The sequence below is a fragment of the Tamandua tetradactyla genome, chromosome 11 (assembly GCF_023851605.1).
Source record: "Tamandua tetradactyla isolate mTamTet1 chromosome 11, mTamTet1.pri, whole genome shotgun sequence".
Classification (NCBI taxonomy): Eukaryota; Metazoa; Chordata; class Mammalia; order Pilosa; family Myrmecophagidae; genus Tamandua; species Tamandua tetradactyla.
In genome coordinates this window covers 56,383,564-56,408,907 of record NC_135337.1, presented here as the reverse complement: position 1 = coordinate 56,408,907, position 25,344 = coordinate 56,383,564, and the positions used below count along the sequence as shown (strand labels likewise).

The 25,344-nt window shown below is 34.2% G+C and overlaps 1 protein-coding gene and 1 pseudogene across 1 annotated transcript in view; one reads left to right on the top strand and one right to left on the bottom strand.

Moving 5' to 3' along the window:
* LRRC7 (leucine rich repeat containing 7) overlaps nucleotides 1–25,344 on the top strand; it is a 600,349-nt gene that overhangs the window by 39,072 nt on the left and 535,933 nt on the right. The window lies entirely within an intron of this gene.
* On the bottom strand, nucleotides 237–18,899 carry LOC143650953 (shugoshin 1 pseudogene; annotated as a pseudogene).

Sequence of the window (25,344 nt, the reverse complement as noted above, 5' to 3'; positions counted from 1 at the left end):
ACATATTCTTTTATATATTTTATAGATTCACTATTTGAGCAATAGAGGAGGGAGTGTAGGGTGAATTTCAGCAACATCCAGCAAAAGCGTCATTGTATCTGGTTAATGCTTTTTAAAAATCTGTATCTGGATGTTCTTTTCTTAATTTTCTGCTTGAAAATAGGAGGTTTCAGGAAACATGAATCTGTATAACGATCCCTTCTTTCAGTTTTGAAGCCAACTGGATTCCTTATAATTCATTCTGGTTTTGCACACTTAGGTAGAGAAACTGCTGGTCTTTCTTTTTTTTTTTCTCTTGGAGAAATAGTTGATTTTCTGATTCTGGAGATTCTATTGGAAACAAGGAGAAATTGGTGCTATCCTTTAGGCAAAGATGAGGTGACGGATAAATTTCACATGGTGCACAGGTTAAGAGTTTCTGTGACTTGTAAACCTTCATCTGTTTTCCATTGGTATATTTTAGTGCTCTTTTAGTTTGAGGCGGTAATTGAATTTCTATCTGATTCTCGGTGAGGTTACAAATTTACTTCCTAGTCCTTTTAGGAGGTAAATGCAGGTCATCAGTATCCTCTATTGGACTAGATTCACAGGTCCTCATCTACTTTGTTACAAGGAGTGAAGTGAACACCTTCCTCCAAATTAAAATTGTAAACATCACTGAAACAAACAGACCCATCCAAGTTATTTTTTCTTGTCCTCAGTTTTGCTCCCTTTTTGACTTGATCAAGACTTTGACTTCCTCCTTCTGCTAACTTTTATTTTCTCTTTCCTTTTTTACTGTCCTTGTGCATCTCTACGCTTTATTGTAGTTTGCTCAGATTTAAACTCTAAAATTACTTATTTTAGTAAGTCTTCCTAGGTAAATCAGCCTTGGTAAAAATAATTCTGTCCCAGTTCTATTGACAAACATTTTGTTCTATATTTTGAGGCATGTGTGTGTTCACTAGAGGGTCTGCACATTTAATTCACGGTGGTTCAAAAGATCTTCCTGCTGGTGACTGTCTTCAAGGTCATTCAAGTTATCAAATTTACAAAGATTGTTAAAACTTTGCTTTAATCTGTGATTCTGGAGACTGTTCTAAGTAAAACATTATCAGTAGATTTCTTCACTTGAACTAAAATATCGAACCTAAGTTTGTGTTAAGAACTAGCAGGTGTTGACTTATTGGAATGATTCTCCTTGTCTTGGAAGTTCAGCTTCCAGAAGAGGACTGTGGTATCTCCTTCACGAATAAGTTCCTGGAATCGAGGTCATTGTCAGAGTCCATTCCAGAAGAACATGCTTTTTTTGGCTCTGAGGAGTTTCTTCTGTTTTTTCTGAAATCAAACTTTCTTTCAATTCAAATAGCTGAATACGAGGTGGTAACATTCTTTTCTCGACTGTAGGATGGTTCCTGGGCTTCCCTCACTTTGGATTTTTCATTTTCCAAAATTAAACTAACATTCTAATGTTGTCCTCATAATTTTTCAGCAGTATAGAAGTGCTAATGATGATTTGGCATGATGCAGCTATAACAGACTTGGATTTGCTAATCTCTGCCAAATTTAAATTCCATTTCTCTTTCGTTTGCTTCTTTATCTCTTTAAGACTATCTTGAAAAGGGCTTGGTAAGGCACCTTCCTTGGCCGTCTGCTTAGGCCACTACCTCTGCACTACCGCGTCCCTCTTCTTCACATTCTAAGGCTTGGTGAAGCTGTCCCACCGTACACGAAGCCTGGCACTGGGGCCCCACCACTGTGGCACCATCTACCATCACTGGAGAATTGGAACACATTGGAAAATATATGCACCAACTTGTGACATCAGTAAGTTACTTAAGCAAAGAAAAAAAGCATGCGCACGTCACAAAACCCTATTCAGTCCCTAGCTTAGTTTCTTTGCTAGTTCTTCAACAAATTCAACAAGTATTTTAAGTGCTTACAATATGCTGAGTGAAGGAGATGGACAGGTGAACAAAACGTATAAGAATCCTGAACTCAAAGATCATATATCTTACCAAAATTTTTACCTAAGTAGCTTTAAAGTAAGAACTGGCATCTCTCCTAAATGGTCATATATATATATATCTTTAACCTCACATAGTAGAAAATTATAAATTTAGCAGGTAGAAAGCATTTCATACACTTACATGTAATATATGAACAAAATTGATCACCATAAGAAAAATGGCCAGATAATGAGATATTTGAGGGCTGAGCAGAAGGCAGCATGAGGACATTAGGTGTTTAGTTGGAATGGAAAGGACTGTTCAGTAAAAGCCAAGAGGGAGAAGAAAATGTGAATGGAAAGGGGCTATGACTTGACAGTTTTACTGTGCACCAACTATGGCTTTGTTTATTACAGTTCTTAGAATGTTCCTCCTATTCTGTTTTACAGTCAGGTAATATAGCTTATCCTTTGATTGTTCAAATCGACCCACTTCTACATATTCATAAATGTGACTAGTATTAAAAGCTATTTTCATTCATATTAATTTCAGAATATAAGACAATAGAAAATATTTCAATATGTTAATATTTTCATTATTCAGTCCTAGCTAAGAAAAGGTTACTGTATGAAACAAAAAATGAGTCATATTAGGTTTATTTTAATTTTTACACATATACATACACACATGCACCGAGGCTAGACAGAGAGAAATTGGAAAACTGTAAGGAAATAAGGAAAAATCTACAGTAATCCCATTACCCCAAAATAAGCACCCATAACTTTTCACCCTAAAAATAATTCCTTAATACATGCTGTTCTAGTTTGCTAGCTGCTGGAATGCAGTATACCAGAAATGGAATGGCTTATTTTAAAAGGGGAATTTAATAAGTTGCTTGTTTGCAGTTCTAAGGCTGAGAAAATGTCCCACTTAAAACAAGTCTATAGAAATGTCCAATCAAAGGCATCCATCCAGGGACAGATACCTTGGTTCAAGAAGGCCGATGAAGTTCAGGGTGTTCCTCACAAGTGAGAAGGCACATGGCAAACACAGGGCTTCTCCCTCAGCTGGAAGGCACTAGCTTTCTTTCCTGGCTTCTGGTTTCATGAAGCTCCCTGGGAGACATTTTCCTTCTTTATCTCCACTGGCTCGTGGATTCTCTGCTTCGTGGTGCTGCAGCAGTCTCTGCTCTATCCGAATCGCTTTCATTCTCCAAAATGTTTCCTCTTTTACAGGACTCCAGAAACTTAGACCCACCCACATGGGTGGAGACATGTCGTCACCTAATCCAGTTTAACAATCACTCTTGATTAAATCACATCTCCAGAGAGATGTGCTGATTACAGTTTCAAACACACAGTATTGAATAGGGATTATTCTGCCTTTATGAAATGGGGTTTAGATTAAAACATGGCTTTTCTAGGGGACATACATCCTTTCAAACCAGCACATGTGCCCTGTTGTAATTAAACAGGAGTTGTAGCTTAGGTGCATTGAGTAATTTATACAATGGTCCCCAGTTGGTAACGACAACTATAATTTGCAACTTCAAAGCCTTGTTAGCCAATTTGAGCAATTTTTCTTTTAAGTTATAATTTCCAATGGGTGATATAGATCTACTTTATTTAACCAATATTCTGATTTTGGATGTTCATATGGTTTCATTTTCCTGTGAACAAAGCAATAATAACACTGAACCGTCTTACTCAGTATTTACGTAGAATTATGGCTAGAAGTGAGATGACTAGTATTAACTGGCATTTTATAAACTGCCTTCCAAAATTTTTTTCCACAATTTTTTTGATATATACAAAAAAAAGCAGAAGGAATTTTAAAATGGACCTCAGAATACATCATCAGCCAGCTTCAAGTGTGATCGTAATTTTACTGCTCTTGTTTCATCTGCCTTGATATTTATTTTTGTTTATTGTAGTATTTTAAATAAAATCCCAGGTAGCTACCATTTCATCAATCAGTGCTTTAGTGTGTTATCTCTAACAGATAAGAACTTGAGTCTGTAACGGTGCCCTCTTTCCTTTTCCTTTCTTAAATTTACTAGTTGAAGAAAGGGATCATTATAAAATTTGGGTGAACTAGATTTGACTCAAATTTGTGGTGTTTTTAAACTTGTTAACTTTATCCCTCTTTATTTTCCCATAAACTGGTGGTTAGCTCTAAAGGCTTGATGAGATTCAGGTTCAGTTTTGTGGGGCACGAATGCTTTATTGGTAGCAGTGCTAGGTACCACATCAAGAAGATTACAATTTCAGGTTGGCATATTTTCAATAAGGACAAATTTGGTCATAGATGTCAAAGCACATGTCTTATAGTTCAGTTTCTCCCTCTTTCCTTCCTCTCTCCCTTCCTCCTCTCCTCCAGCCATCCATCCATCCATGTTTTGTTGACAACCTGTTATTGGTAACTCATTGTTGTTTTCCATATCTATGATTTCTAATAATGTTGAAATTTTTCCCACATGCTTATGGGCCTTTTGTACTGTCTTAGCAAATTACCTCTTTGTCTTGTGATCATGAGGTGTTTGCCTTTGTGGGTGAATGATTTTTTTTTGTATTTTAATATAATTGGATTAGGAATATATTTAATTTTTATTTTTATACTATGTATAGAAATAGTGCTTTAAGAAATGGTCCTAACTTATTAACAAGAAATTGTATATCTTATATACTGGCTAAATTACTTATAGCAACTAGTCTGTGGTTAGTTGTTACAATACTAGTGAGTCTATTCAATTTCCTAGAAACAAATTCACAAATTTAAAGAAAAAACACAGCTTTCTATACCTAATAGTGTAGCAAATATAGTTTTCTAAAGCAAACGTTTTCAGACTCAAAATTTCAGACTCAAAATGTCAATGATCTTTGAATATTTTTATTAACTTCCACTATTAAAGCAAAGAGCATTGTTCTTATTAGATGCAGATATCCAACTTTATGATGAAAAGATACAGAATAAGTATAAAGTTTTATGATAAATGTACATATATATTAGCTACATTCATTTCAATGCAAAAGATAATGAATAGCTCACTGCTTTCATTCTCAAAACACTTATGTCAAAAGGTTGTTTTGCTTCAAGTATGTCATTAATACTTTTGAAATTTATCACCAATGATTTCAATTATAACTTTAATGCCAAGTTAAAATTATGTGGCTTTTAATATATTTTATTTCTATATCTTTTGGCATCATTTTTTTTTTTCATATATTATGGGTACAAAACCTTTCCTGTCTTAACTACTGCAAATATTTTCCTAGGTTGTAATTTGCATTTTACCTTATTTAATTATCTTGAATTTGTAGTGATTTTCAAATTTTATGATGTAAAATACATCAGTATTTTCATTTGTGATTTTTGCTTTGCCTTTCTGTGTCACACTTATTTTAATGATGCCTTAGAGTAATTCCTATGCTGTTCTAATTTACTGCCTCCTATTACATTTAAGGTAAATAAATCTAATTCAGAAAATTGTAGTTAAAAAATATATATATATCAAAACCAGTGCTTTCTGCATTAAAATAGTGTAGTATAGATTTTTTTAAGATTTTAAAAGTTAATGCTACTTTATCAAACTTTAATCTAAGATTCAAAAATTAGCACATATTTTCTTACAATCAGTAAAAATAATAATATTTTGTTTAATTGTCTATATTGTTATGCCAGAGTAAAGATTCTAATTACTGGAAAATATTTGAATGCATGTAAATTAAGTTTGTGAGAAGTTTAAGAATTAGGTTATTAGACATTTTGCTATATGTTTTAGTATACTGGATTTAATTACTGGAAAGTGGCCACTGCCTGGCTTGAACATAAGCCATCATGAAAGGTTCTTATTGGGAAGATTAAGTTTATTCTGAAACTCTTGTTATTGACACAGAAGTTTCTTTTTGACTTAAGGAAATACCCACTACAGTGAAAGAACGTACTGGGAATTTTAGAGTGTTGGTTTGAAGTGCAGCTTTTTAAAAATTAGTGTTAATATTTTTAATGTATTTAACTTAATTTTATAAATTTCATGTGTATTTTTAAAATATGTGTATGTATGTATTTACACAAACACACACATATATGGTCATTTTTGCAAAACTGTAGATGGAAAATATTAACCCTCTTACACGAACAAGAAAGCAGGTTTCAGGGGTCTAAATAATGTGCCCAAATTAAGTAACTAGCCCAAGATCATATAGCAAGTAAGTGCTAATGCTAAGGGTCATCTCATCACCTCTCACATTATATACTCTAACTACATTAAACCATGTCAGGTTCTATAAGATATAATATGGCATAGTCTTTCTCACTTCTGGGCCTTTCCACCTGTTAGTTCCTGAGACAATCTTACCTTCCTCCACCTGATAAACTTTGACTCATCCTTCCATTTTCACCTTAAGCATCATCTTCCAGTTGGCATGAGGTGACTCCCAAATACCTTTGCTAAATACTCTGCATATCCCCTTGTGTTATTTATCACACTGTATCCTGCTGCTATCTAACTGATTAGTCAGGGAAAGCATGTCTTTGCTGATCTATAGTAGGCAAATCTGATTTAAAATATTGCTGCTTATGTTGTTTAGCAAAACTACATGTTTCTAGATTTGGTGAAATGAATCTAGAAGCATTTTGATATCTTCTGAGATGGTGGATTGCCTGAAACAATCAAAATTGTCTTATGGGAGAAATCTAGAGAACAGGAATTATTCTGGAAATACATTTTTCTAGTATCTGTAAGTTATACTTGCAGAATAAATGACAGAAACATTATTTGTCCAAGAGGATGGGTTACTGAAAGACGATTATGAATCTTCATTAAAAGCCTGGAAAACAGGGAGGATTAATCAGAAAAGTCTAATGATATTTATCTAATGTGTGATTCTGATATGATAACATGATTATCATCCATAAAGTTTCAGCAATTTGAAAATATGCATCTAGCCTTGCATTTAATACCTCTTGACAAACGGCAGACTTGATTGCTTATTTCATATTGAGACATATACATACACATATCATACACATACACAGCCTCTTCATTGGAAAAAATTATTGGCTTATTTACATTATGAAGAGTATTGTTAATCACCTTTGTTTTTGAAGTGGCACATGGGATACTAGTATAAAAGGAATGTGACAGAAAACAATCCTCTTCTCAGGGAATTTTAATGTAAAGACAAATAACCAAAAGGATAATAATAAATTATTTATAGCAAACAATTTCCAGACCCAATCCCAGTGTCAACATATTTCAAGCGATGCTAAATCCAATTTGAATAGAACTCTGGAGTATGTGATAATTGTGTATTACTCTTCTCTGTGCCACTAAACTGAATTCAGATCAGCTGGGGGATGTGCTCCTTTTTACCTTTCAGCATTGTCAACAGATAAAGCTTTCATTTGTCCTGGCTTCTGTGGCAGGTTGATATCGCTGACCCAACACCAATTTAGGCTGTGTTCTTTTGTGCAGGAAGGAACAGGAGCAATTTAAAATCACCCGTAGGCAACTTTTGTTGTCTTAATTCATGTTCCTTTTCTTGGCACTGATTACTTATCTTGGCTCTCCTATTAACTTTTCTGTGACTTAAGGGATACCGAAATTTAACCGATGTGATCTATTTCATTTATAAAATGCAACTAATCTACTTACTGTGGCAATGTGTGGAATTCCTAATGACACCAGACAACACTAATTACTTAACTGACTAGAAACAATTTGACACAAATATGGGGGATAGACATACATTGTATAAAATGTCAGTGTAACATGCAGACATTTCTGCAATCTGTCTCATGGGGCAGGATAAAAACTGATTTAGAATGTAATGTATTTGTGTCTTTGCAGGAGCCCTGGTAGTTTTCTTCTACTTGTCCCTACTTTGAGTCAAATATTTGGCATAAAACAATAAAACTAAATATAAGTATGCCAAATATAGATCCATGAAAATTGCTCTTCCTTACATTTGTTAGATTTTATTGAAAATCACCAATAATCTTTTTATAAAGAACTTATGAACACTCTGTGGCAAACACCACCTAGTTTCTTCCTCTTTCTACTTGTATGTACAGGGGATGAAAGACTAATTTATCAGTTTTCCAGATTCCCTTGCAACTAATGCTGGCTTTGTGACATAGTCCTGTTCAATGAAACATTAACAGAAGACTTTGGGGGTGTTTCTAGGAAAGTTTTGTTTTCCTGATGAAAGAAGCACAGGCTACTGACACTGCTCCTTCTCCCTTTTATGACAGTAAAAGTCATAAAGTAGCCATCTTCGGGAAAAAAAAAATAATAATAATAGAGAACGTGTAGCACATTTTGTTGAGTTACCAAATCAATGCCAAAAATTCCAACCATGATAATTTTAAGAATATGAGAAAAATATTTTTTTTATTTTTAACCACTGTAAGTGGAGTTATTTTTTATTTATTTATTTTTTTGTATGCTGTATGGTGGGGGTCACATTTCATTCTTTTTCCATGTGAATGTCCCCTTATTGAAGCACCATTTCTTGAATTTTTTTTGTTTGGTTTGTTTGTTTGGGAAGTGCATGGGCCGGGAATCGAACCCAGGTCTCCTGCATGGCAGGTGAGAATTCTACCACTGAACTACCCTCGCACTCCCTCTATAAGTGGAGTTATATTTTATTTGCAGCAGAATCCTTCCTGTAACAAGAATATACATGTAATGTAATTTTATATGCATGCATATATGTAATTGTTAATGAAGAAAGAAATTATGGGTGTGGGGGTCCAAAATTTATTGTTTAAAATACAAGTTCATGTTACTGTGAGGTTACTGAAAGTTACTATTTTAACATAAATACTATAATCATAAAGATTTTAGAAATTATTCTGAGTATAACTAACCACATTGAATTTAGAAAATCTCAAATGATTAGGAAGGAACTACTTTTTAACATCTCACCCCTTCCTACTTCCCCACTTCCACAAGAATCTTAGCTCTCCAGAGATTGGGTATAGGATAGGACTTAATCTCCAATTATATATTATATCTATTCCTATTTATGAAACTCCTGTTAATTTACCTTAAAGAAAAAGACAAGAAAACTTTAATGTGATTATCAAAGCAATTCAACAATTATTTTTTCAAGGGCCAAACACGAAGGCAGTGATGTGCTAGCATTGCAGGGTATACAAAAAATAAAACAAAAGAACCCCCCCCCCAAAAAAGAACCTGTCCTTAAGAATCGTACAATAGATACTGCATATGTTGTTGTAATTATACTACTGCAAATAAAATTTAATGTCACTTTTAGATGCCTAGAAAGGGAATTTTCATTATCTAAATCCCATTCCCTTTGCCTATTGTAAATTACTGTGCCTAACTTTTGTACTTACGTTCTAAAGTGATTAATCAACCAATTAGTTCCTGATAAAATAAAAATCTTCAGTGTTATTATGTTGTATAAAAATCTATAATGGTACTCTCATAATCAAATGTTTAGTAAAATGAAAACACTATAAAATAGCATAATGAAGCCTTCGGGTCCTGTGTGAGTTTGCTTCCTCAGTTAATTCAGCAATCTTATATTTAAAGTTACCATAATTATAATATAGGAAGCTTAATGGGAAATGCTTTTTTTTTTCCAAAAGCATGCAGATTTGATATATTCATGTACTTAACAATGAGGGAAAATAATAATTTAAAGCTTAGAAAAATCCATTGAATTTAAGTTTCACTTAAAGTATTACATGTTGCTAATGAATGAACAAAGTTAGTTTGGGTTGTACTTTAAAGATATGTTATCAAACATGTCAGCCTTTCTAGGTCTTCAGAGGAATGAAGTGATCTGTATTTCAAAGTGGAAGGGACAAATTCAAAGTGGCCCTGAATAGGCCAGGGTAGGCCAATGAAAGTAAGTTAGGAATTGTCCCACAATGAACTTACTTGTTCATACCCAGTTTGACTTCATGTTCAGAATATAATGCAGGAGAGTGAGTAGAATATATATTTTGAATAAATTCTGAACACGTGACTAACTTTAAGTCACTAGATAATATTTGAATGTTAGTAGTCAAGGTTATTTAGTATTTTTGAGAAGAATTTGATTTCCGTGTTGCATTTGCATTTTTAATTCATTATCTATTTATCCCAAACCTCATGACAAAGAGATTCAGTTTCTAACCAGTAATGTGATCTGAAAATGTTTTGTGGCCCTTTGATTTCATACATTTTACTCTTAAAATAAGTGTGCCAATTTTGATGGAGTATGGGTGGCAGGAGCTAGAGTTCAACTCTAGGTGAGACTAGGATGGCATCTAACATAGCCGAAAAGGACATGTGTCATACAAATAAAAGCAAGTGTATCATTTATATAATGGGAGGGACAACATCTGTTTTTTTTTTTTTTTTACCATTACCTCAGCAGCACTTACCACAAAGCTTGGCACATTATAGGTTCCCAATCAGTACGTATTGAATCTCCATGAAAAAAAATAGTAATAAGTTCAGAATCCCCACAAGAGTCTTAGTTATAAGAACTCATTAGTAACAAGGATGGAGTATGGTGCAAAAACATCTATGAACTGAAGGCTGTTATATATTTAATGTTAAAAATCAGAAATATTCTGAGAGCTTCTGGGAGCTTGATTCTACAAGTAGGGGAAATGATTTTATTTGCAGAATTCAGCATCTCAACCCTAAACAGTTGTCAGGGTACTTGACTGCTGCAAGAAACAAACAAAAAAGCAAATCACAGCAGGTTGTTGTCATAAAAGTTTTATTTTTTATTCTTTTCACAGTTCTGTACCAGCTAATAGATTGGACTCTACATCCAGCAGTGATTCAGGGATCCAGGCTCATTCTATTTTTTTTAATCCACTTCCTCTAAATCTTTGGTATTTTCTCCATTAGCCTGAAAATGAGGAAAGAGAATGAGTCTTTTATGTACTCAGAAACTGGCACACATCACATTCCATTTTCTAAAAATAAGCCACAAGGCCACATGAAAGGGAGATGGAAAAATGCATTCTAGCTTTGCCCAGGAGGAAGAGAAGTGCAAGGAAATTGGTTAGCACTAGCAATGTCTGTTATAATCCACTCTTCCAAATATCACGTACATTTCACTCTTCCTGCTTCACAGGAGACATTTTCACTCCTGTTCTAGAAAAGCAACCCGAAAGTTCCATCTAGTCACTGAATTCAGGTCAAAGTATAGGAACTTGGATGTTAGGCAGTTCTTTTCGTGAACTGGAGGTGTTTCCTTGTGGGCCAGCAGCTTAAGAACTAAAAAGATGTGTAATCCATAACCCAATACATATCAATAATGGGTAGTGATGCAACATCATCGGAAAAACATGATAGAAACTACCTTTCAGACAGAGAAAGAATGGGAGACACTTGCATGTTTTCCCCTGCTCTCTTTTTTTTCTGGGAGTCTTCCTTTTCCTTCATCCTCCATGACCAGAATTGATGTGAATGTTGAGGGCTACTCTTTCCCTTGTGACTGTCCAGTACTCATAGCCTACTTCTGGAACATGCAAGTATGGGGGGGTCAGAAAGTTATTTCAAATATTAAACAGGTTCCGGCTCCTAGATTCTTTGGCCATATGGTTCTGTGAATACTTAGTGGGGTTTTGATCTATTTGATTTCAGTAAGTTCTATGTTCCAGTAACCACACCCAAAGTTCTTCCCTATACATGCCGGTCTTTCTCTACTTAATGGTAGCTACATTGAGGCTGTCAGACATGGGTAAGGAAGCTATCTGTATTCTTAATCTGATCTTTGCTATAAGGGATGTCTTAGTAGGCCTTTGCCTCTCGGAGACAATTTTTAGAAATCTCATTTCCTATTATGTGTAGCATAGAAACAGTTGGCTTTAACAATCCTTCAAAATTGTAAATTTATGGACTTTCTCTCCTCTATCATTTCTGCTAACAAACCTGCAAATTCTTGCTTAAGCTCATCTAATTTTTGTAATATTCTACTGAATACTGCAATAGCACCCGACACATATGATCACTTTGATTCTTTCTTATCACTTCCCCTAGAGCTATAGGCTTCACAGACCAGTGCCTGCTTTCTAAGTTATCATAGCTGATGATTTTATTGAATCTTTGAAAAGGTATAATAGGGCATTCCAGCTTCATAGCTTCTATTTCCTTACCACCTATGGCCCAAACACTCATCCTTAGCTTAATGCCACGTATTTTATTTTTGGAGCCTGGTTCTACCCAACTTCAAAGTATCAGTTCTGTATCATTCAGAGTAAGCTAACTGCTGCTATAAACAATCTTAACATTTGAGGGACTTAAGAAGTATTACACAGTCCAATGTAGGTCTTTTTGGGTGGAAGGGTTGGCAAAAGCGCAGGCTTTGTCTGAGTCGTTCAGAGACTCCCGACCTGTCCATTCATCTGTGACTCTACTCCCCCTAGATGAGTTTGTCAATCTTTAGGGGGTTTCTGAGACTCTTTAGGATAGTCTGCAAGGTCAACATTATTTTCATAATAATACCTAAACATTATTCGTCTTTTTCAGCATATTGACATTTACACTGGTGGGGTAAAGCAATGGTGGGTAAATGGCTGGTGCCTTAGTCTGAATCAAAGCAGTTACATTAAACTGTACTAGGACTCGTTGTATTCTTTTCTATTACTCACTTGCAGACAAAAAATACTGCCAGTTCCTCTTAATAATAGCCTTGATGAAAGAGGAATAATTACCTTTTTCATATTCTACATGATGAAATGGGAAATATGAACAAAGTCCTTCCAGTACCCCAGGGTATGATGGTTGTCTCAAGGAAAAGCACTTGTGCCATTGTTTTGAGTTTCAAACTGAACTAGCCTTTTTTGTTTTCCTGGAACATAATTTTTACACAAAAGAACAGAAATCGAGACTGGGGTGTTTGGCAGACATTTCCTTAGAAATAAACAAAGTAAGCCTATAACTTCGAGGGCAATAAAGCATATCTTGGACTAATGATAAAACCTAAGGTTTAAAGTAAAAATTAGAATTTTGGAAAATTTCTATCTGCCACCCTGAGATTGAAAGCTTCCCAATATTTAAAGAGTTTTCTGATGAGATTGGTAGTGATGTTAACAAACGTGATTCTTATACTGTGTAATGAGATGTGTCAACATTTGAAGATCTGCCCAATTTGGTGAACCAAGATTTTCCAATGACCAGTGTGTAATGCTACAAAATCACAAATTGGTAAATGATCCTTTCAAATTGCAAGGTAGAGCTATGGATTTTCACCTAGCAGAATACGAAGTTCATTGATATTGTTACAGATTCTACATTGCAATGGAAGAAACCCTGAGCTTCTGTGTGGTATCAAAAAAGAATATCCAAAATCATTTAAAATACTCCGCCACTTTCAAATCATGTAGCTGTGTAAGGCTGGATTTTCTTCACATGTAGAAACAGATGTGAGAAGCAAGCTATTTTGTATTAAGCCAGACATTACAGAAATATGCAAATGTAAGATAATACCATTCTTCTCACTATTTTTTTTAGTTTTGAAAATATAACTATTTTGATTTATTTTAAAGGAATTAAATATTTGTATTTTTCTCACTTTTACTTTTTCATATAGTAAATATTGTTCAATTTATCCACATAAAAAAACTCCTTGGATTATCACTAGTATTTTAAGAATTTAAAAGAACTTGAGACCAAACAGCTTGACAGTTGCTGCTATAAACTCCTCATGTACCTGGTGATAGAAAAGGAGTGTAAGAATTCCAAATGGAGGTTTTAATGGATCAGCTCCAAAGTGACATACATCACTTGTGCTTCTATTTTACCGCTAGATTCACGCACACTTAGCTGCATACAAGTTGGAAAATCTTTGTGTGTATAGGAAGAAGAGGAGAATAAGGCTGAAACACTGATGGTCTCTGACATCTGCAATTTATAGTGAATATACTTTATAATGCAGATGTAAAGCTTTTGACAATATTCCTCCCATGCTGAGAGATTGCTTTTACTTTCTCCTGTTCATTCCTAAATTCTCATAATTTAACATTTGCCTGACTTTTGGATGTATGTCTTCTGTCTCTGGTATTATGATTTACTGACCCTCAACCATGAATTGACCTTGATGAAGAGCTTTACTTGTGTTATTTAAAGTAATAACACAAAAATCCCATGATGTGGTGGTGTTATCCCATTTTACAGAAGAGGAAACCTAGGTGTAACATGGTCAAGTAACTTGCCCAGCATTCCCTAGAATGAAAATTCAAACCCAGATTGATCTGATCCCATTGTCTCTGTGTTTTCTACTTTATTGTACTCCTTTATTGAAACTTCACTGCCCAAATATCAGGCTGGACATTTGGTTCTCCTAGAAAATATCAGATTCTATTTTGTGTCATATACACCCTTCTCTAATTCAGATTGTTTGGAATCTTAGAATTTTAAGAAATGTTTAGAGCTGAATATAGATTGTGTTCTTAATTCGGCTGAACACATCATGAATATGCTATCTCTCACTGGGACATTTCCTTGTTGAAATATCATGGTTGCTTAATAATCATGCTCAATCTCTTTTCTAGAATAAGATGTTTAATTTTTCTTTCCATTTGCCTCAATCCAACTCATCTTACATGTTGCTGACAAATGGAACCATTCCTGTGGTTCAAACACTCAGTACTTCTCTAGTGTCTACTTAATTAAGTAAAAACTCCGATTTGGAATGCAAATCATCCTCCTATGCTTTGTTCTTTTTTTTCCCCTCTTTCCCTATGTGCTTTTTTTAAGCCCTTACTGGACTCTTGTTCTAACTCATGTTATATTCCTCAGCCCTTTATCTCTGCCTATGCCTTTTTTTTTTTTAAATCATCATCATTCTTCCATCCTATTCATCCTTATTTATCCGCTTTGGATCCTTCAGTGTCCCTCTAAATTATGACCTTCTCCTAAAGCTTTCCCAGATTATTATTTATATATCTTTCTTAAAGACTTTATTATATTCTATTTTACCTTGTATCTGTATGTGTAATTGGCTTTTTCCTGAAATTATACTCTTAACTCCCTTGAACAAAGAAATCCTGCCTTTCTCATCTTCTATCCCAATAATTCCTTATCTATAACAATTATTCAGTAAATAATTATCATTGCTATTAACATTGATCCATATTCTGTATAACTATAGGTAAATATGTTTTCTGCTCTTCTCAATACTATTGATTTTCCAGTAATGAATGACACTGTGACTAGGCCAGAAGCAGTCTTGTCCACATGTGTCCGAGATGACTTTGTCTACATATGGCTTTTTAACTGGACCATTTCCTACATACTAGTCTACTCATAAAAGTCACAAAAAAGACAGAATTGTTCCTGTTCTTATAGCCTGTGAAAGTCCATTATTATTTTGGCCCTAGAATTTCTGATAAGGATATCAAGACTACCCAAATTTATTCTGTAAGCAGAAGAAAAGATGATAGACTTTATATATCAATATTCAAAGGTGTGGGTCTTGTAGGAAGTTCTGCCTTTAATTGAAGCCTGAGATCTGATGTAATATTGAGAATGAAGAGATTCTGGAGATCTGTATAAAAATTCACCTTCAAGAATCTATTATTCAAGGTTCTTGAGGAAACAGAACTGATAGGCTATAAATATTATGTCAATATTATGATATTGTTATAAAAAATTGCCTCAAACCACTGAGGGGATGGATAACACCAAATTATGTAGGGCAGGCCACAGGCTGGGAACTCTAATGAAGGTTTTCCATGAATTCCCCAGGAGAAGCCACCTGGCTGAGGTAGAAATGGAAATTCTCTATTCTGACTGTTGAAATCATCATTGATCGTTGTAAGGCCTTCAACTCATTGGATAAGTCTTCTCTCATCGTTGAAGGCAATCTCCTCAGTTGGTTGTAGGTATAATCGGCTATAGATGCAATCAACTCACTGATGATTTAAATCCACAACATATCCTCACAATAATAATCAGGCCAGTGCTTGCTTGAACAAACAACTGGACTCCATATCCTGGCCAAGTTGAGACGTGAACTTCACCATCAAAATATAGAAGTGGTGAAAAGAGCAATAATGAGTTTTTAAGAGGTTCAAGGTCTCAGAGGAAAGAAAAGTACTGTAATCATGTGCTTTGCTTTTCCAGTGTAAGAAAGATCTTCCCAATACCTATAACACATCAGAGATCATATTATTATTCATTTTAGCAAATGAAAACTAAAGAGAACTATGCACAGAGAGAAAACGCTAACAGGTCTATTATAGAGGTAGCTGGTCTTCAGAGATGATCGACTAGGCCTGGACTCAGTTCTTTCTCAGGGTTCCCTCTGAGCAGTGCCTGGCTCCTTGTTGCCTCCTGTGTGTAGGAACCAACTTGTCTACCACTTCTGGATTTGTTCGGAGCATCTCTAAATCACAATTCAGGATTACTGTCACTAGGATTTTTGAGAAAGGCAGAAGAATTTTTCCCTCTCTTTTCCTGCCTTCTGTGTCTATTTGAAAGTATAATTTTTCTTAGTACAACTGTAAATGGAATGCACACTCCGTTCAGGGTAGCTCCAGCACCAGCCACGAGGCATGGTCTTATAAAAGCTTCAGAAGGACAATTAAATTAGATCAAAATACAGTTGCCATTAATAAATACTTTCTGGGTTATGAAGTTTTAAATGGTTTTAATGGCAAAAATATATACTTTCCTACAGTCCTCAATGACTCAGAGATGGAGCATTTAATTATCTATTGGCATAGAATAGCATCAATTTCTCAATCAATTGAAAAATAACTACAAAAAACTTCTATCCAAATTCCAAAGACCCATAGGACTAAATAGGACATTTAAGTAGTAGTTGAAATCTACTACTGTACGACCTTTAAGTATTAGAGCTAGGGCTTTGTATTTGTGTAGAAAATTGACATCTTCCAATGTCATCCAATCCATATTTCCTCCCTCCAAATTCTCTAGATCTTCTTTAATTTTCACAGTGTTTTATAGTATATTGTAAGAGATTGTGACCATCTTTCAGTCTACTCCTAGGCATTTCATAATTTTTAAATCACATTTTTTTCAACTTAAACAATTTTCTTTAATGCATGTGTCTCCTATCTTATTTTCATTTATTTGTTCTATTATCTTTAATATTCCTCACCTTCTACATTTTTGGAGATTTAATTTGCTGTTCACTTTCTAGCTTCTGTAAATGGAAGCTTGATTATTGATTTTTAGTCTTTCATTTTTACTAATATATGCATTTATGACTTTATACTCCTCCCAGGTTTAGCTGTAATTTAACCATAAACAACTGCAGCTACAAACTTTGCACAGGTTTTGGCATGTAGTGTTTTCATTATTGTTAATGTAAAAATATCCTCTGATTTCCATTTTGATTCCTTCTTTGATCCCTGGGCTATTTAGAATACTGTCACTAGATTTCCAAACATCTGGAATTTTGTTGTTATTGCTCTTTTGTACTCTCTTGCTAAATTTCACTGGGAGTGTGAGTTTCAAGGCTCTGAAATTTGAAGAAATGTGTTAACGTTTCGTGTATAGTAGAAAATAATGTATATTTTGCAGTTCTTGGTCCAGTTTTCTACATACGTAAATAAGATCATTTTTAAATCATATTGTTCATATCTCCTATATTCCTACTGATTGTTTGATTGCTTATTCACTCAATTACCAGAAGACTTGTATGGAATCTCCCACTATGATTGTGAATATGTCTCTTTCTGCTGTTAGTATTGTCAACATTTGCTTAGCTTATTTGACGTTACATCATTAGGTCCATAAAGTTTGCAATGATTCAGAGATGGGTTTAGCCCTCTCGAAACCTGTCTATATCTGATTCACCCTTATGATTAGTGTGAACTCTCAGGGCACCCTTATGATTAGTGTGAACTCTCAGGGACACATCTCCTGATGACCTTGACCTTCAATTTTTTACTAACCCCAAAGGGATGTTAGAGGGAATCAACTCAAATTCTGTGACCTTTCTGGAATACGCAGATGCTCCTAAGGAAAAGTTGCCCCAAATGCCAGGCTCAGGTTTCTGGGTCTTTATTGATCCAGATCTTGAGTTCATATTTCTTTTCTGTCTTGTTAGCTCTTTGATGCCCTCAATTAAACATATAACAATATTCTGTCCTGATTTTTTACCTGTTTTCGGTTTGGAGGGTTGGTCTGAATTATCTCTGTTACCATTACTGAAAGCAGAAGGCTTGCTTTTCATATTGCCATATGGTGTTATATTTTCTTCCAGAATTTCATTTTTGTGTAGTCATATCTTCTAATCATTACCTTCATATTTTTAAAGTTTTTCCTTAGAAAAAAAAAACCTTCTCTTCTCAGAATATCTACTGACAGAAATGTTCTTCTGATAATTTCTACTTTGCCATTGTTTTTGTTTAGATTTATTTTACATTTAACATTTAATTTTATTTAGAACACATTGTGGTATGTAATGTGAGGTAAAGATCTAAACATTTTTTCTCCAAATACTTATCTATTATCCCAACATCATTTATTAAATAATTTTTATTTTTATTCCTGATTTGAAACCCTATTTAGTATACACTAAATGCTTTTTCAGATTATGTTGTATTTCTGGTTCTCTATTTTGGCTCATTTTCCTACTTTTTTACTAATACACAATTTAATTGAATTGGCTGCCTATTACAGCTTAGTATATTGTGGTGTATGAATTATGCATTAGGCTTTTTTCTTCTTCAAAATCATTGGATATTCTAACAAAGGCATTGTAATAAGCACTTTAACAACATTTTTAGTTGCATTAGGATTTTGATCAAAACTGCAAATAAAACTATCAATTAATTTAGGAATAATGGACAGCTTTAGAGTATTTATATAGTATTTCCATCCAGGACCACAATATTCATGCCTTGGATCTTGTTGTCAGCTAGAAATACCACCTCTTTGAAACCTTACACTTAGGTGACCCACTTTGCAGCCTGTACTTCGCTAAGTTCTTGCAGCTGACGCATTGAGGCTCCACCCATGACCACTTTAGACTTCCCAGCTGCTGATCTTCCCTTTGTTTCATCCCTGTTTTGACCTGGTTTTGACTCTATAGTACATCACTTCAATGTCTTTCCATCTCATCCTCAATTCCTTTTTCTCTGTCCTTCTGAGTCACTCACATTTTCTTCTCTGCCAGTCTTAGCTGTGGGTGAAGGTAAGTAACCGCATAGATTGGCCCCATTAGAGTCAACGTTTCTGTATTGTACTAGCCATTCTAATAGATCCATTCTATTACTATTTCTTATATTCCACTTCCCCAAAATCTAACTTCACTATGTCTACTCTAACTTCCAGCAATTGTTAATTTTCCTCTTAACCCACAGAGGATATAGAAGCCATCAGATGTGAAATTTACCAATCTCTTGTCACCAGATCTGTAAATATACTATAGGTGTATGTATCTTCTTCTCTTCCCTTCCCTCCTATATCCTATCTCTTATAAAGGTGTCTCCTTCTGCTTGAGCACAGGATTCCATGTATCCTGCCTCTATCCATCTGTTATCCACATTTTCAACATCTTTCGACTTTTCTTTTCCTTCCTCATTTAAAAAGTGTATATATTGCCCATTAAAAATTTTTAAAATGTAAAAATATTTAAAAATTACCCTCTGCCACTTTGGCTCCTGTTCATTGCAAACTTCATTAAAAGGGTTTTCCACTTTCCTATTAATTGAATGGCTTTTAATATTGGACTACTCTAAATAATAATGAAATTGATGGTTGTGGGATATGAATGTTTAAAGTAATGACAGATATTATCAAATTGTCTTCTAAAAATGCTTGTAATGGTTTATCAACTGACAAAAAGTTCCATTTACTCATACATGCCATTGTTGCTTTGTTATCAATTTTGGTTAATCTAAAAACTGAATATTGCAACCAGTTGTTTCATTTTTTCAGTGATTTATGATATTTGGGACATTCCCAAACGTTCTTTGATATTTATTTTTCTGTAAGTTATCTGTTTTGTATCCTTTACCCTTTATATACATTTTTAGGAACTATTTATTATGGCCATATGTAATGCAGTTCTTTCTCCAGTTGCTTTGGAAGTTTGATAGTTCTGTAGTCAATTCTGTCAATCTTTATCTTTATGGTTCCTGGATTACATACTTAAAAGCACTCCCTTTGGGCTCAGTGACAGAGTTCTCGCCTGCCATGCCAGAGACCCAGGTTCGATTCCCAGTGCCTGCCTGTACGAAAAAAAAAAAAAAAAAAAGCAAAAAACACTCCCTTTGGGAGGATTGTAAGCATTTGCAAATAAAAACGAAAATTTTTACTGGAAAAATTGAGAACAAGAAGCGTCTGATATTCAGGTATTTAAAATTACTGTAGTATTTGCTTCAAGCTGTATTATGTGGTTAATCTGTAATTAATAAAAGAAAAATGGAAGAAATATACTAAAACTGCTTTTCAAATAATTTCTATTATGGCAATAATCATTTTGGTACATTGAATTCAATAGGGTAAGGCAGTCATTGTAAGAATCTAAGAATTTTACTTAAAGATATTATCTGAAAAGCAGAAATCATGGCTAACAACATTAAATGGTATGGGTAACCAAGTTATGTAACTTTGTATTGTTGACATAAAATTTGGCGAAATATTTTGTATCATTTTGTTTATCCAAAACATTTGCATAATGAAAAGAATTAGAATTTTTGCTGTTGAAATGTATTTACAGGTAATTTTTTTTTCAATTCTGGATTTTAACATAACAATCCAGAAAAGAAGTTGTAATGTTTGTTCAAAGAAAACAGTCAAATATATAAAGTTTACTGTCTGGATACAAGTTGGTGGTGTCTGTCCAGTACCTATAAAACTAATGTAATTAGAGAAATATCAACTAAGGCACATGTAATACACTACTTAAGTTTATTATAAAGGCAATATGTCAGTATGAAGGATGTGAATCATATGAAATAATCCAAGAGATGATATTAAATTAGTGAAAATGAACATAATGTTTATCAATTTTAACTACATAGCTTTCAAATATTAGCAAATAGATTGAAACAGTTTTCCTTTCTGGGAAATTTTTTAAGCAGGTTTAATTCTTATCATATCGGTTGGTAAGCAAAAGACTAAATTAAATAGCTCAAATTCTGCTTGGGTCATAGTTATTTTGTGATTTAGTAAATAAAGGAATGCTGAGCCTGCTCCCTGGTTTGTATCAGTTCAACTAGTGTATAATAATGCTCTTTTTTTTTTTTTTTACAATTGGCAGGCACTGGGAATTGAACCAGGGTCTCTGGCATGGCAGGCGACAACTCTGCCTGCTGAGCCACCATGGCCCTCCCTAATAATGCATTTTTTTTTAAAAAAGAATGAAAAAAATTAAAAAAAAGAATGACTAGATTATGTTTTAAGCCATGCTTCATATATATAACTCTATTCAATTTTGTTCTAATCTGTTGAATACTTTTTCTCTTCTTGGCATATGACAGTTTCTTTTGTTAGGAAGCTTATGTATCTTTTAAAGAAAAAGGAAGGGCTTAAAATCCAGTTAAATTTTAGAATATTTTCTCTTCAACTAAAAAGGAAATAAGGTCAAATCTAAACTCATTACAGATTCAGAGACTTGATCTCTAATATCTATGATCTTTCCTTAAGTCAAACTTTGTCACATTTTTCATTATTGAATTTCAACTAAGGATTGTATATGTATTTATAATTTTTATGTAGTTAGGAAGTAAAGAAAAAAAGACCTTCTAAAATTTTCTAAGCATGTTTTTTCTTATGTTGGACTGTTTAGGATCTCCAGTACAATCTTGAACACAAATATTGATAAAGGATATATTTATTTTCGTCCTGACTACAAAGGGAATGTTTTGAATGTTCACTTATTAAGTATGATGTTTGCTGAAAAATCGGGATAGATACTTTTGTTCAGGTCAAAGAAGTTTTGGTATTCCTAGTTTGTTGTTGCCAGAAATTCAGAGTTGAACTGTATCTGAAATTTTTCCACACTTGAAGCAGTCACACAGTTATTCCCTTTTAATATGTTCCTTGGGGAAATTACAATAATAACCTGTCTAATGTTAAGCCCACCATGCATTCATAAAATAAACTTATGTTGATCATAAAAGATATAAATATTTATATCTGACTGGATTTAGTTTACTAATATTTTATTCATGATATTTCAACTATGTTTATGAATGAGATTAGACTATAAATTTCATTTCTCATACTGCCCTGGTCTTGCTCTTTAATATAAAGATTATAGTGGCTTCATATTAGTCGGGGAACTTTCTCCTTCCTGTCTCTTCCCTCCCCTCCCGTCTTTTCCTCCCTTTTTCCTTCCCTTGCTCTCTCTCTTTTTTGCTTCTTTCTCTTGGTTTCTCCCCGCTCTCTCTCTTTTGCTAGAACTGCTTTATAAGGTGGATTATCTGTTCCTTGAAAGTGTTTTGGACCTTGCCTTAAAAACCATCAGGGATTTGTGGGAGATTTTGTGGTACTGTGTGTTTGATTTTGTGTTTTGGGGGTAGATTTTAAACTACTGAATGAATGTCTTTAATAGTTCTAAGTAAATTCAGTTTTTTTTAATTCTTTCTTGAATTTATTTCAGTCATTTAAATTTTCCAGAAAATTGCCATTTCTTTTAACTTAAAATAATTTAATAGAATAATATTGTTCGTGTTCTTGAGTTTAAGTAAATAATTGAGTATTGTAGAGTTGGACAGAAAAGGAAGCAACACAGAACTGGTAGTCAGAATATCTAATTTCTTATCACATATCCCTCATGAATTAAACATGGAGCCTAGCAAGATATTTACTCTCATCAAATTTTGCAAAATTAGCAGGGTCATTTTGAGAATCAAATGAGATAATTTCTCTAACGTTTCAAACATAATACTATTAAATTCATGTTAGTTCTTGTGGTAGTTAGATTCAGTTGTCAACTTGGCCAGGTGAAGGTGCCTAGTTCTGTTGCTGTGAACATGAGCCAATGGTACGTGAACCTCATCTGTTGCTAATTACATCTGCAGTCGGCTAGGAGGCGTGCCTGCTGCAATGAGTGATGTTTGACTTAATTGGCTGATGCTTAAATGAGAGAGCTCAACGTAGCACAGCCCAAGCAGCTCAGCATACCTCATCTCAGCACTTGCAGCTCAGCCCAGGCCTTTGGAGATGCAGAAAGGAATCACCCCGGGGAAAGTTGTCAGAACCCAGAGGCCTGGAGAGAAGGCCAGCAGAGATCACCCTGTGCCTTCCCATGTAAGAAAGAACCTCAGATGAAAGTTAGCTGCCTTTCCTCTGAAGAAATAACAAAATAAATCCCCTTTCATTAGAAGCCAGTCTGTCTCTGGTGTGTTGCATTCCGGCAGCTAGCAAACTAGAACAGTTCTCTTTCCCTGTTTGTTTGTTTTTCTTACCTATTTGTAGATATCTGTTTGAGAAATTATCTTTGGGGTAAACCTTATACAATCCATACGCCTAAAGCCAACACATATCCTGATATATTTCTTTCTATCTGTATGATTTATAGTTGACAGCATGGAATAATTTTAATATAGCAACTCTTTATTTTCTAAATGACAAAGGAACTTGTTGATGAAGCAAAGCTAAGTTTCTTAAACGTAGTGCAATAAGACAAATCACCACCTTAAGAGAGTCTTAGTAGCATCTGAGAATAGGAAGGACAGGAGAGGATAATTTTAGGGTTTAACAGTGTAGTCTGAATGATTTTAAGGCAGATTTTGTAAGGCCAGGGACAGGTTGGGATTAGAAGTCACAATGGGATGAGGATTCTGTAGCTAGTCTTGATAAGCAAGGTATTAGTTTTGTTAAATCAAGTTTTTTTTCAAAATTTATCCACAGAAATATCTTTCAGAAGCAAGTATTTCCTAGAGTTATGGGCAAGTTTATTTTGCTTGTTCTCTGTATTCATATACGAATGGGAAAGTCTACATTATGTCAGTATTATTTAGGAACGGGGAAGTAATACAATTCATGTTACTGTTTAGTGTCAGAATTACATTGCTTTTTTGTTCTTAGTCTAATTCTTTTGATCATTTCTGACACTAAGCTAGAATATAGACCATTATGGTCTAAGAATAATTTACGAGGATTTGTAATACTGTTTATATATTGTGATCACATGTAGAGTTTCTGAGGGGAGTCATTCCAATTCCTGCAAGTGCCCTATATTCTTAATCCTTTTGTTGAACAATAATTTGTTGCATCATTTGAAGAGGTAGGATAGTGACTCTGCAGCAGCATTTCAGATTCTGAAAATCACAGATTTGATCCCTGGAACACATATAAGAGAAGGATTATGATTAGAGTTCATAGTTTACTTCATAGTTGAGAGACAAGAGAGCATAAAGAGGAAAGCATCCACCTCTATTCTGTAGAACCTACAGGATGAGATATGTGGTGCTAGAGAATTTACGGATTGAAACTAAATCAAACAACGTATCTACTCTGACCACAATGGAATGAAAATAGAAATCAATTACAAGAAATGGAAAATTCATAAATATGTGGAACTTAGTGTACTCTTCAACAGCTAAGGCTTTAAAGAGGAAATCTCAAGGGTAATTAGGAAATATGTTGAAGCAAATGAAAATGAAAATACAACATACAGAAACATATGGGATGCAGCAAAGGCAGTGCTGAGAGGGAAATTGATCTAATGGTTACATTAAAAAAAAAAGGTTGCAAATCAGGGAATGAACCTCAAACTTAGGAGAACAAACGAAGCCCAATGTGAGCAATAGGAAGGAAATAACAGAGATTAAAATGAAGATAAGCAGAGAGTAAAAAATAATAGGGAGAATCATAAAACCAAAATTACATCTATGAAAAGAACAATAAAATTGACAAACCTTTAGCTAAACTGACAAAGCATAGAAGAGTAAGGATAAGTTAAGTGAAATAAAAAATGAAAAGGGGGACACTACTGACCTCACTAAAATAAAAAGGAATCTAAGTAGTTGCTATGAAAACTGTATGAAAGCAAATTATATAAACTAGATGAAATGGACAAATTCCTAGAATCCCACAAACTATTTATAATAACTCAGGGAAAAACGGAAGGTCTCAACTAAGCGATCTAGTCAAGAAATTTAATCAATAATCAGAAACCTCCCAACAGGGCAGTGTGACAATGGCTCAGTGGCAGAATTCTCACCTGCCATGCTTGAGACCTGGGTTCAATGCCTGCCCCTGCAACAACAACAACAACAAAAACTCCTAACAAGAAAAGCCCGGGAGAATTTTACCAAGCATTCCAGGGATTAACAGCATTCCTGTTCAAATTCAGTGGAGAGGAGGGAGCCCACCCTCATTCATTCTATGAGACCAACATCACCCTCATAACAAACCAGATAAAGAAAATTACATAAGAAAAGAAAATTACAGACCAATATCTATAATAAATATACATATAAAATCCTTAAAAAAATACTAGCAAAT